This window comes from Rhinatrema bivittatum, chromosome 6, assembly GCF_901001135.1.
Source record: "Rhinatrema bivittatum chromosome 6, aRhiBiv1.1, whole genome shotgun sequence".
Classification (NCBI taxonomy): Eukaryota; Metazoa; Chordata; class Amphibia; order Gymnophiona; family Rhinatrematidae; genus Rhinatrema; species Rhinatrema bivittatum.
In genome coordinates this window covers 321,935,747-321,949,784 of record NC_042620.1, presented here as the reverse complement: position 1 = coordinate 321,949,784, position 14,038 = coordinate 321,935,747, and the positions used below count along the sequence as shown (strand labels likewise).

Here is a 14,038-nt window from a genome sequence, read left to right as displayed (position 1 = left end):
CTTTTAACTAATTTGCTTGACATTATTTCAGCCTGTAGATTTCAAAATTCTTGTCTTCTGATCCTTCATGATATTATAGGTGTCCCTTGCTCATCCAGTATGAGGTGATTGCATGTCGTACATTCACAATGTGTGCTTCTCAAAGGGCCAAGCATTGTGACATAGTAGACATTGACAGATAGTGACCATTTGATCCACCTTATTGACCTGGTTGTCCCTACCTACTTTGCTTTGGCTGTGGGTATTTTCCAACTCTCAGGTGTACAAAGCTTGACTGTGATTGCCTGCAGAAACTTTCTTCTTCTCCTTCTTACCATTAACTGAGAAGTATAGCCAGATGTCAGGTTGGGGGCCTCTTAGCTGTGCTTAGATTCGAGGGTTCAAACAAGGGTTTATTCACAGGTGTGCATAACAGAACCATAAACAGGCCCTAGTTTATACACTATAGCAGTGTTTCCCAACCCTCTCCTGGAGGCACACCTAACCAGTCGGGTTTTCAGGTTTGCCACAATGAATATGCATGAAATAGATTTGCATACCCTGGGTCTCCAACATATGCAAATCTATATCATGCATATTCATTGTGGCAAACCTGAAAACCCGACTGGTTAGGTGTGCCTCCAGGAGAGGGTTGGGAAACACTGCACTATAGGATATTAAGTAATTTAAAAAGACTTTAGCTATAGCACTCACTTTTCAGGTACAAGGCGAGGTGAATCCGTAATCCAGTTCACGGTCTGCTCAAGGTTTAGGTATAGGCAATTCAGGTAACTAGAGTGTTGCTGATGCTGCTGCCATTTGGGCCTGTTGACACTTTTTTCTTTATTCAGGTTGAGAGCAAGACATTGAGCTAAACTCAGAGCGGGGCCTGTGCTCACATACCATGCAGCGCTCTATCTCCTGCTCATGCACAGGTTTCCTGTTACTGGGTAAACCAGCAAGAGGGGTGGAGCACTGCAGGGCCTGTGAGAGCAGACACAATTCACAAGCTCCTTGTTGAGTTTAGCTCCACTTCTTTAAAGGAGAAAGTGTCGGCAGTCCCTGAGGGAAGGTGAGAAGGGAAGATCTGGACAGGGCCCCGTATTCTCTGATGATTTTGGGGGGAGGGAGGACTCCCCCCACATCCTTCAGTGGTTTCTGGGGAAACATGGGCACTCCCCTCTCCTTCTGTATCCTCTGATGATGTTGGGGGAATGGAGAACTCCCTCACTCCACCCACACACCAGTGCTGATTTCTGGGAGGAAAAGGGTACTCCACCCTCCCTTGCATGCACCCACCAATAATTTATGGAGGGGAGAGGAGTACTTTCCCCCTCCCACATCCTTTAATGACTTCTTGGGGGACCCCCCCACACACAGACTGCTTATGAGCCCCTACGTTTTAAATCTGGCGCTGGGTCTAATCTCACAACAATTCAACACTTCACCTTCAGTAGGCATGAATAAACATATTTTCAGATACGAGACTCATGGGTCTGTTCTAGCTGTACTCGGTGTGACCCTCTTAGCCTTCACGTTACTGGGAACGGTGCATTGTTCCCAGCAATCCCCTTTTGTGAGGCCAATCAATTCCTCAAGGTGGGGTTGCATGTCCACACTTGGAGGCTGTAAGTAATTCCTTTCTGCTAGCTTAGCTTCTCCTTTGCATAACCACCTGGTGGCTCTGAGACAGAGATTGTCCCCCTCAGCCCCAGCACTCTGCTGGATCAAGATCATCACAAGCTCTTTTGCCCTGCTGCCAAGTCAGTCTGCAGCTCATTCCAGAAAACTTTCCACCTTCTCTTGTTTGCATCTGAGAATGTGCCAAACCCCTACTGTTGCTACTATTCGTTGGTTGACCTTATCTCCTTTTCTTGGAAACTTGATGCAATTTATAGACACTGACATAGCATCTCCCCTTTTAGGACCTCTTCCGTTCTGCATGATGTCTCCACAACTAGTACACAACAAGCCCTCCCCCCCCCCCCATATTTCTTTTAGTCTGATTCCTCCTACTCTCTGTATCTGTCTTAAATGTGCTTAAATTCTGTCTTAGCTTTGGTTATTACTTCCCCTGCTGGTAAATGATTCCAGGCATTGGCCACATTCTCGGTAAAATATGTCTTCCCATTTCCTACTTTCTGATAGCTTCCTTAAATCTAGTTGTCTGTGGAAAATGTCACCTCTTCTACTTTACTGAAACGGTTAAGTATTTGTCTCTTTCCATTGTATGATTCTTGTGCTCTCCTCTTCCGGAGGTGCCTTCTGCATGCATTAAGCCTCTCTGAGTACGGTTTGTATTGTAAGCCTTGTACTCATCTTGGTAGCCTTTCTTTGAACAGCTGCCCTCATTTAAGTGTTCTTTTAAAGGTATGGTCTCTAGAACTGAAGAGAGCACGTGAGGAAATCTCTTGCTAGTGACCAATGCAAGGGTAGTATTGCCTCCTTTTTTTTTCTGTTGGTGATGCCTCTCTGTATGTCCCCATCTATGCTGTTAAAAGTGAATTTTAAAAGCCCGATGCATGAATATGTCAGGGCTGTGCGTGCTGAGGGCATATTAAAAGCCAGCCAGCCATATATACGCGAACTTTCCACTGAGAGCTCAAATGAAAAGTGGTCTGGGCGGGATTTAACCATGAAAATTGCATGTAAATAATATGCACACTGGCACATGCTGGGGTTCCCTGCCGCATAACTCTTCTTCTGCTATGGATGCCGTGTAAGTAGTAAAACAAAAAGATATAGGCAAATCAGCAGGGTTTTAAAGGTCAGTGCTAGCAAGGGGAAGGGAGGCTATTAAACTAGGGGGCTTGGACGTCCTACCCCTTAACTGGGCAAACTGGGAAGAAACTGGGAAAATGGCCAATGGCATTGGTGCGCGTGGCTTTTAAAATTACCACACTTATGAGGTAGAAGCAGCATTTGGGCGCACAGGCACACATCTACTTAAAATTGAACGCACATGTGCACCCGGTCAGGCAATTTTTTAACATGCGCATGTTATAAAATGACCTCATCCCTGGGCACGGGCTGACGAACATGTGCACATGTGCGCCCACGCACTGCTATGAAAGTTTCCATCCCTGTGTAATAACCAGCAAGGAGTATTGACTGGCAACATTCAAGTCTTCTCTGATGATTAGTCCTAGGTCCCTTTCCTTTTTGGCAATTGCTAAGTGTTGTACTCGGAATTGATAAGCGACTAATAGATGTTTGTGCCTCTGATGATTTTTACATTTTATTTGCAGTGAACCATAGTTTCCAAGCCCTTAACTATTCTGCCAGTTTTTTCTAAGTCTCCTTCATTTTTTTCTCACCCCTCCCAAAGTATCTACCCTATCACCCTATTTGGTGACATTTGCAAACAGGCACATTTTCCCCTCAAGTCCTTCTACAATGCCACCAATGAAGATATTGAAAAGAAGCTGCCCTGGTATCTCAAGCCCTGAGATACCCCCCCGATCATTTTTATCTTCACTAGAGTGGACTTCATTGGCTGCTACGCTTTCTGTGGTTTGACTTCCTACACCTCCTACACCTATATTGTTTGATTTATTTGCAGGGATGGATTTAGGAATTTTGCCACCCCAAGGCACTTTTGGGACTCGTAATGCCTCATCTCCATTATGGGAAGCAGAAGGCTGGTGAATGAGATTCAGCAGAGCTGGAAGGCAGCAAATCGTAGCCAGCCTGCGGCCCCCAAATGTTTTCCACCCTAGGCGCAGGTATAACGGGTGCCAACTGACAAATCCAGAGCTGTTTGTTTGCCAGTCTTCATTGCGGGACATTGTCAAAGCCTTTCTGAAGTGCAGCTAGGCCACATCCACAGCTCCTTCCTGATACACAATTTTTGTGAACTCAAAACTCAATCAAGCTTTTTGGCAAGATCTTTCCCTTGTGAAAATGTTATCTAGAGCCCTGCAATTCATTTGTTTCAAGGTACTGCACTATCCTTTTCTTTAACAGTGTTTCCAATAGCTTTGTCCATTATTTAGACTAAGTTAGGCTGACAGGTCTGTAGTTTCCTGCCTTCTCTTTGTTCATACTTTTGTGACGTGTGATTGCATCTGCTGTCCCTTAGCGCCTTGGATGCTCCCTTGTGTCTAAAGTAGTAATAACCAGATTCAAGGTTTTAGGCTCCTTTTTCCAAATAATACTCAAGATATCTTACAGCATTATTTTTATTCAGGTACCCTAAGTCCCTTCTGCTAAGAACCTCTAATCTAAGTGGGTACCTGATGCAACAGGAGATAAAGTGACTTGTCCGAGGTCACAAGAAGTATCAGTGGGGGGAAGTGGGATGTGAACCCTAGTTTTCAGTTCATTTGCTGTAACCACCAGGCCATTCCGAGTTAAACACAGCCATAAGGGCTGCAGTCAGAACTTTCTTAAGCTCGTTCATTATTCTGGGATGCATTCCATCAGGCCCCATTGCCTCATCTATTCACATTTGTGTCCCTGCAGATCAGTGTGTGTATGTATGTATCTGCATATGTATGTATGTATCTATGCCACATAGAACTTTGGCTACCTACACCTACGTTCTTATTCGTCTACACATGTTCTCCATTCCGACCCTTGCTTAAGCCAAAACAATCAGAGACTGTAAATAGGGTTATTTTCAATCACAGCAAATTAATTTACTTTCATGGTTGTGCTGCATAGACAGAATAATAATAAGTAATAAAATCCGATAAACACCTGGGTCCATAATAGCAAAGAGTGAGTGGATGTAGATTAGCTGGTAAACACATCCATAAACTAAAGTTCTTAATAAAAGGGCATCAGATAAGTTTCTGATACCCTTTTTTTTTTTAAAAGCCTGAGCCTCTTACAAATTTGCATTCACTCATTATTATTATGGTGTTCACTGTTGCTGTTTAGTAGATATATTTTGTAGGGAGTTCAGCTTTCTGTTTTGTGTCTTTTTTAATTTATTGTGCCTGTCTTCCCTCTATTCAGACCGATGTAAGAATATTTTAGAATTACATCAGGTGATTACGCTTAAAAGGGCATATTTCTTGCTTCAATAGACTGGGGTGGGAGGGGTTTGCACTAAAGGGTAATCATGTAGCTTTAATTTTATTGTTTATAAAATTACAATTGGCTCAAAACAGTAATGCTAGCAGCAATAGTAATTTATTTTCAGTTCATTTAAAATTAATTAAACGTGCAGTAATATTCACAGTGATATCATGTTACCGTGTTTGATGGTCTGTGCTTTTAACTATGTAATTTGAACTCTATTAATAAATTCAGACTTTTTTTTTTAAATATGCAGATACTTGCATTTGAGGGTCAGCAAGCAGGATCACCTACTTTACAATAATTAGCGAACCATATTTGAAACCTGCAAATCTAGGAAATAGAATAGAAACAATTTAAATTCCATTAAATAAATAGGAAATATCAGGCCATCCTGAAATGTAACTTATAGTAGCTGTGCGCATTGTCTTTGAAGAGATTAATAAATTAATAATACTGCAGGACCACTTATTGGAACAATAGCATATTATAATCTCTTTATAATGTAATCATTTGAATGCATTTAATGTTCCAGTCCTGCCAGCATGGCACAGTGCTGTGATAACTCAGTGCTGTCCAATAATGTAAAGGTCGATATATTAACCAACATTAAAATTGCACATTAATATGGGTTAATGTGCCGATTTCAACAAGTGTGCTATCATCTAATCTAATTCTTTGCAGGTGATGGTAATGCCAGCTCTGAAGGAGGACTCCAATCCCTCTCTCTGTCCTCTGATATCAAAAGCAAGATACTTTGTTGTTCTAATCCTCTTCATCCCAGCCCTCAGCATGAAAAGCAAAGGGTTTTGTTGCCCCGATCCCCATTTCCACCCTCTGAAGGCAAATGTGAGGCCTTTGTTGCCCTGATCTCCTCACCTCTTGACAGGAAAATAAAAGACCTTAAAAGACCAATTACCATCTTAGCCTATTCCCTCCACCTCCACCTCTTCTACCCCTTCTGATATTGTCAACTACAAGACCGACGCAGGAGGGGATGCAATTCCCTGCTGCCCCACTGGTGCAAAATTTAGAATGGTGCTGGCTGACTTTATCGTGCACTTAGAAATCATAGAATGGGTCGGAAGGGCTATGGGCACCTGGCGGGATAGGAAAGTGAGTCAGGATGGGGTATCAGACAACAAGGCCATTTGCCTGTTCAGATGCCCTATTAGGGCCAATGTTTGCTATGGTGGGCTAACACAAAAACTTACCTGCACTTCCCTGAGATGTAAAACTGTAGTGTTGACTTAAGGCTAATGCTTTACTTCACATGATTTGCGCTAACTCATTTTAATGCAGGGGCCTATGTTAATAACACAGCCCTTAATGCATGTTATGCTTGCATTAGGCCTAATTCAGCTTAATACATGGGTCATAGTAGCTACTGGACAACAATAATCTCTAAACCTCAAAGTTCTACCCAATTGCTTCTGACTACTGTGTCACTGGAGACCCAGATCAATCCCTACTCATCTTCCAACCCTTCTCTTACCACTAACTTCTGCATCTGTCACAAAAATACCTAAGCCCTGTCACTATGTTGATTGCTGCTGCATCTGTTGGTAAGCAGTAGAGAACCCATACAATGAATATTACCAATACAATACTATAGGAATTCATCTCTTCCTGATCACTGAGGCAACTAAATAAATGCATGTCAAATGTCTGAAATGTCTTAAATCTTTTGACATCATATAGCTGAAGACGCTGACTGCACTCATTTGTCAGAGTGACTAAAGTCTTGTTTGATTGCACCAGGATTTATAATCATAGGTCATGTGTTTCTGCTGTCATTTTTTTTTTCCTTTGCAAATAAAATATCTTTCAACCGAGCGCGATGATTACTCTCCCGCGGCAGCCCAGCATTGTGACAGTGTTTTGAAATCTGCGTCAGGGGCACACAAAACATCTGGTTAGTGAAGTTTAAAGCAACAACGGAGAAAGCATCACATCTAAGTACAGCAACTCAGATGTAAATAAAATACTATGAGGTAAAACAAAAGTCTCTGCAGTATAATCCCTGTGATGTACAAATTCTTCAGGTGAACATACATGCATTTTCTATTAACAGCATTAGAAGCAGATAATTAAAAAATACAAATGGAACAACTCCTACTTGAGCAGGATAAGTTTGGCATTTGTTAGTGTCCAGGTACCTGAAGTGGGCGCGCAGGTGTGCCGCCTTTTTTAAAGGAAGGTCAGGCTTCCGTGGAAGAGTAATCATTGCTCTCGGTTGAAAGATAAGTGATTTTCAGGGCCATTTTTCAAATCGTGCTGGGCCTCAATGCATGATATTAGACTCTAAAACACATCATGTCGTGCAGTATCGTGCAATATACGTGATATTTTGCATGTTCCCTCCCAGATACCTTAGCCTATTACAATGACCTTATTTGCATGCATGAATAATTCAAATGCATGCAAAGAATGGCATTACTAGGCAATTCTAGGCAAATATTTTATCATGGCCAACTGAGAAGGTAGTCAACTGCGATAAAATAACACCTCCTTGGCATGCATTAGATGTGCGGTGGGAGGCCTGGGCTCCTGCTGCACATTTAGGGGTAGATTTTAAAAAAATGCGCGTTCGCGTACTTTTGTTGGCGCACCAGTCGCAAACAAAAGTACGCTGGATTTTAGTAGATACGTGCGTAGCCGCGCGTATCTACTAAAATCCAGGATTAGCGCGCGCAAGGCTGCCGATTTTGGGCAGCCGGCGCGCGCCGAGCCGCGCAGCCTGCCTCCGTTCCCTCCGAGGCCGCTCCGAAATCGGAGCGGCCTCGGAGGGAACTCTCTTTCGCCCTCCCCTCACCTTCCCCTCCCTCCCTCTACCTAACCCACCCCCCCGGCCCTATCTAAACCCCCCCCTACCTTTGTCTGCGGATTTACACCTCCCGGAGGGAGAAGTAAATCCGCGCGCGCCAGCGGGCCGAAACCAGCGCCAGCGGGCCGAAACCATGCCCCCGGGCCCGCCCCCGAAACGCCGCATCCCGCCCCCAAAACGCCGCGTCGATCGGCCCCGCCCCCGACACGCCCCCGACAAAAAAACCCCGGGACTTGCGCGAGTCCCGGGGCTCTGCGCTCGCTGGCAGGCCTATGGAAAATAGGCGCGCTGGCGCGCAAGGCCCTGCTCGCATAAATCCGGGCGGATTTACGCGAGCAGGGCTTTTAAAATCCGCCCCTTAATGTGGCAGGGAAAAAAAATGTGGCCAAACAGGGAAGTTGAGGCGGAGTCTTTGCCGCCTGCTGCTTCAACCTGGAGCCGCCGGTTGAGGCAGCCCAGAAAAAGTGGACAGTAAGCACATGGTGGAGGTGATGGACCAACTCCCCCGGCCCCCCATTATCCTCAGCCCCCAACCCCCCGATAGCCAAATACCGATTTCCACTCCCCTGACACCCCTCATAGCCAAAGATCAACTTCCCCCAACATCCTCAGCCCCTCTCCCGCACTCCCTGACCTCCTCGATAGCCAAAGACCAATCTCCCTCCCGATGCCCCCAATATCCTCAGCCTCCTCTCCCCTAACCACCTGGGAGGGGGCAGGAGGAGGGGGGAGTTGGTCTTTGGCTATCGGGGGAGGGGGGATTTGTAGATGGATCTCAGGGGGGGGGGGGGGGGCTGATACCTTCACTGCTGTGTGCTTACTGTCAATGTTATTATTCTTTTCGGGAGGTCAGGGACACCTTGACTAGCAGCCTCGGGTTGAAACAGGGGTCCGCAATGACCCCTGCTCAACCTCCCCATTTGGCCATTTTTTTTTTCCTACGGCTAGCAGCCCTTTAAGATGATGGTGGTCTCATTTGGTTGGATCCACCATTGCATTAAAGGGTCTCTTGCTGCGCTCTTTTGTGTCGCAGTGTTTGACCGCGACACAAAAGATCGTGCCATTGAGCCATGATGGGTTTTCGGGGAAGGGGCCTCACTATCGTGGCAACACCCCCACCAATAGTGGAACACCTCCTGCAAAGACACATAGCAATTTGATGAATCTAGGTCCTTATTTGCAAAGAAACACATGACCTATGATTATAAATCCTGACACAATCAAACAAGACTTTAGTGATTCCGAAAAATGAGTGTAGTCAGCATCTTCAGCTATATGAGGTCATACGATTTAAGACATTTAATACATTTGACCCTCATTTATTTAGCAACTCCAGGCATCCACTGCTCTCTCTGTCTCTCTGTAAAGAATTATTTCTGCACGTTTACTCTGAGACTCCCTTCCTTGAATTTTTTTTATCATGGCTTCTTGACCTGAAACTGTTTGTTCTATGGAAAATGCTACCATCTTAGACCTTATGGAAACTTTTCAAACAGCAATATTCAAAAGATTTATGCAGGTAAAACTGATGTTTATTAACATAAGTCTTCTTTAAAAAAAACAAACAAAAAACATTTTGGCCATGTAATTTTTGTCTGCATAAAAGTGCTTTACCTGGATAAAAAGGGGGCAATACTAGAGGCATGGCGAGGGTAAGCTGGCAGATTTAACTGGATATCACCATATTGAAGACTGCCCAGGCTAAATCTGAATGGACAAAATGGTGTGTACATATAGCAGGGATAAATCTGGATATTCAGCTGCATTTTTACCTGGACATATATGGCTGAATATCCAGACAAAGTTAACCAGGTAAATTTGTCTGATTAACTTTGTCCACTGATTGCCTGCTGAATATCGGAGGTCTCAATATTTCTATCAGATCCTCAGTTCCTTCTTTGTTGTTAAATCTAGACAGTACATTTTGAGTTCCTTCAGTAATTTACTCAGGGTTTGTGTAGTGGTTTATTTAGTTATTTATTTAAAGTCTTTTCTATACCGTCGCTAAGTTATTTACCATCGCAACGGTTTACATGTAGGCACATAAGTTTGGAGTAAGTGTACATTCTAACCGGTGCCATTAAGTTTCAGTTACATTAAATCATAAAAATACGTATAAATGTTTAGTGATGTAGGTTCTGGCCAGGTGTACCTAGAAGGTACTTTTACAGGTCAAAAAAAAAATCACATTTACTGTGTTATCTTATTACATTCATTGTGTACTCAATTTGTTAAAATATTGTAATGCACATTTATGAGAATAGTGCTGTGTGCCGGTGCTCTTCTGTTTATTCCAGTGTATTTTCTATTCTCCAGTCTCTTTATAAAAGGTTTGTTTAAAAAGCCATGTCTTTAGACTTCTCTTGAATGTTTTGGGGTCTCTCTGTAATTTAATTGGAGGGAAATGTACACGTAACAATTGTGTTGTGCTGAGTACATTTATAATAATATTAGAAAGCCAATGGTCAAATGAAATTTAAATGCAGTGTTCATAATCACATTTGTGGATTTGTAATACAGTATTGGAAAGAAAACACCTAAGGAGAAGGCTACATAATTGCAAAATAAAATAACATTGGGCTCGAGAAGCTTTTAAAAAACATTTACATCCATTGCTTTACTAAATCAGTTGCAATAATTTTTGCTAAAATACCTTAACACAATTTTTAGTTTTAACTTTGACACTCACTAAATAGGCAGCCCCAGAGTGGGAATGCTCAGGCGCCGCCTGTAACTTCGCGCCCACGCACCTGGAGGAGGAGAAGGAGAAGCCGCTGCTCTCACCCAGGGCAGGATCTGGAGTGAGCTGGGGAGAGGGGGGGGGGTCTGAAAGAGAGTGTCCTGACGCATCCTCCAATGGCGCTGGCTTCATGGCAGTTCAGTCCGGTGCATGCTCGGGCTTCTGCCTTGTTCGGGTGCAGCCTGATGATGGGGTGCCCTGTGATTGGCTCCCGTGGGGCATCCTGACGTCATCAGAGAACGCCGATGCCGCGTGCTTTTCCCAGCCTTGAACTGGCTGCGGAGCCAACCCGATGATGTCACAGATTTGTTGGGGCCGACAGGAGGCTTAAGTCCCATCAGTTCCTCTGCCTCTCCTTCTTTCGCTGCCTACCCCGGGACCTGAGGTTTTCCCCACCTGACATTTGCTAGATCTGGCTATGTTAGCATTAGTTCTGGGGACGGAATTTAAAAAATGACTTACTAAAGGGACCCTTGTCCTGCTAGGAGCGGTCCAGAGGCAGTGCCATGCCGCAGTATCAGGAAGCAGCCAGCAGCTGTGGGAAAGTTTATACCTGCCTCCCACAGCACAAATAGAGGTGGAGCAGCACCATGCTCCTTGAAGGCAGTCGCCAGTTGCCATGAGAGGATCTTCCATGCCAACCACCACTTTGGAAGGAGAAGGAGAGGAGCGAAGAGAGTCATGTCACAATGGCTGTGCTCTGCGGTGGCCTGTCCCAGCCACGGCAGAGGAAGAAAGGCTCCTGCCACTACTCTTTGCAGCATGGGAAGGCATCAGTAAGTGGTCAGGAAGCCTGGGAAGCTCCCGCCGCTGTAGAAACAGATGTCGCTGGGCCCATGGGCACAGTGATGATGTCATCATCGCTGCAGCCCTTAAAGGGGGGGCCATAGCAGTGGTACCTTGGGGGTGAGGAAAGAAAAGAAAATAAAAAGATAAAATAATATAAAATTAAAGTTGGGGTACAGTAGCATATGTAATTTATTTCACTCTCATAGCAGGAACTTACATTCACCTGAACATTTATTTAATTGTATGTAAAGAACTCATAGGGGTAGATTTTAAAAGAAGCGCGATCAGCCTACTTTTGCTTGCGCATCAGACTCAAGCAAAAGTACGCTGGATTTTAGTAGATACGCGCGGAGCCGCGCGTATCCACTAAAATCCTGGATCGGCGCACGCAAGGCTATCGATTTTGTATAGCCTGCGCGCGCCGAGCCGCGCTGCCTCCCCCCGTTCCCTCCAAGGCCGCTCCGAAATCGGAGCGGCCTTGGAGGGAACTTTCCTTTGCCTTCCCCTCCCTTCCCCTACCTAACCCACCCGCCCGGCCCTGTCTAGACCCCCCCTTACCTTTGTCGGGGGATTTACGCCTCCCGGAGGGAGACGTAAATCCCCGCGCGCCAGCGGGCCTGCTGCGCGCCAGGCCGCGACCTGGGGGCGGGTACGGAGGGCGCGGCCACGCCCCCGGGCCGTAGCCACGCCCCGTACCCGCCCCCAAAACGCTGCCGACACGCCCCAGAACGCCGCGACGACCGGGCCCGCCCCCCGACACGCCCCCCTCCGAGAACCCCGGGACTTACGCGAGTCCCGGGGCTCTGCGCGCGCCGGGAGGCCTATGTAAAATAGGCTTCCCGGCGCGCAGGGCCCTGCTCGCCTAAATCCGCCCGGTTTTGGGCGGATTTAGGCGAGCAGGGCTCTGAAAATCTACCCCATAAAGAAAAGCACCCGGACTGCACCATATTGTTTGTCAATGTCTTATGTCCTATCATCGGTCCTATCATCGGTCTTAGAAAGTTTGATTCACCCTCTGAGATGGTTTGGTTTTTTTTTAAGATTTTTGAAATGCAAGTAAAATGCCTCAAACAAGATGGAAACAGGTGAAATAGAAATCCAGCGTATAAAAATAAACTAGAGGTGGCTGGTATTTGTGCCAAGGTACTATAAAGGCTTGGGGAGGGGGTGGGGTGCAAGTTTAAGGTGTGTGAGAACTTTTAGACTGCACTATTTTATGGGTGATGTCATCAGAGTAAGGATATGCTCTGTGAGGAAAAGGGTTTTTACATGGGAAGAAGACGTGTGGTGCTGGACAAGGGCAGAAATGCTGTAAACCAGCTCTGCTATACCCCTGAGAAATCTTGGAGGAGGCAGCCTTCTCCTCTCAGGGGCTGGTTACAAATGTGTTACTGTGTGAGTGTGGGAAGTTTGAGAGGAGAAAGTGATTTTGTTTCAAATTTGCTCCTATGCCCTGTGTCAAGGTGACAAAATAGTTAATTGTAACAATACTGAATAGGAACGCAGTTCTATTTCACTTGTTCTTGATAGAAGAAAGTGTGCAAAAATTGTGAGAAAGAATGAGCGCTATTCTCCTAAACTAAAATTTAAGACAGGGAATTTCTGATTATCCTTTTTTATTTTTCCAAGTTAGCAGAGGTCAGTTCATTAGGTCAATGGACACCTCACTAGGAAATCCCTAGCTGGCCGAAGATTCTTGGTATCACGAAGTTAGGCTTTGCTGACTTTGTAAAGTCAGGCAATAGGCATCCATGGAGGAGAGAATGCCAGTGAGGGAAAAATAATCGATGCCCGGAGCATCTGGACTCAGCTTCCAAGGACACCCGCTGCATCCTGATCCATTGCTCAGGAGAAACCCTGAGCATCAAATCTGTGACAAAAAAATAATAAATCAGTAATTGGTAAAATACTTTGAAAGGAAATATCAAGTGATCCTGACATGTTACTTAAAATAGCTGCATGCGGTTTTTTTTAAGAGATTAATAAATATTGATTGTCCAGTTATTTAAACAATAACTTATTACGCTCTTTCATTTTAATATGTACAACCACATCAAAGAAACCTACTAGGTCTGGCCAGACTAGCAATACTTTACTAGATTCAATAGCAGAACCAAACAAAAAAAAGAAAATATTGAGAAGAAAATAGACACATGCAGAGAAGGAAAAACACAAATGTACTTTAAGGGATTCAGTACCAGAAGATCCTGTAATTAGAAATAAATAAAATACAAAGATTCCATTTCTTAAAATACAAACTGTGAAGAAAATGCTGTTAGAATAAAGTAAAGAGAAAATGCAAAGACAATACTTATCCAGCTCATTATTTGGATTCAGCCTAAGGCTCCACAAGAAAAAATAGAGTTGTTAATAGTGTTTAAGGTATTTCTATGCTAAAAGGAAAGGTTTGAATATATCGAAGTTTCAAACTGTTGTCTAAACATAGAACAACGTTTTTTCAGGTATTGGTTAAAGAAAAATTCTTGTTGAAAGATCTTTATATATGTTATATTGTTTATTGCCAATTATTAATTCTTTGTTTTTTAGTGGATTAAAATTGTTAAACCATTTATTATTTGATCCTTTATTAAGAATATAAGAACATGCCATACCGGGTCAGACCAAGGGCCCATCAAGCCCAGTATCCTGTTTCCAACAGTGGCCAATTCAGGCTACAA

The 14,038-nt window shown here is 44.4% G+C and overlaps 1 protein-coding gene and 1 long non-coding RNA gene across 3 annotated transcripts in view; one reads left to right on the top strand and one right to left on the bottom strand.

Annotated features, from left to right (window-relative positions):
* LOC115094483 overlaps window positions 1-10,733 on the bottom strand; it is a 75,501-nt gene extending 64,768 nt beyond the window's left edge. For both annotated transcript variants that reach the window (XR_003857566.1, XR_003857567.1), the window contains exon 1: window positions 10,582-10,733. This is a non-coding gene — a long non-coding RNA (uncharacterized LOC115094483). The remainder of the gene's footprint in view (window positions 1-10,581) is intronic.
* The window catches only part of IL1RAPL2 (interleukin 1 receptor accessory protein like 2), an 842,791-nt gene that overhangs the window by 9,208 nt on the left and 819,545 nt on the right, over window positions 1-14,038 (top strand). The gene's annotated exons all lie outside the window — the stretch shown is intronic.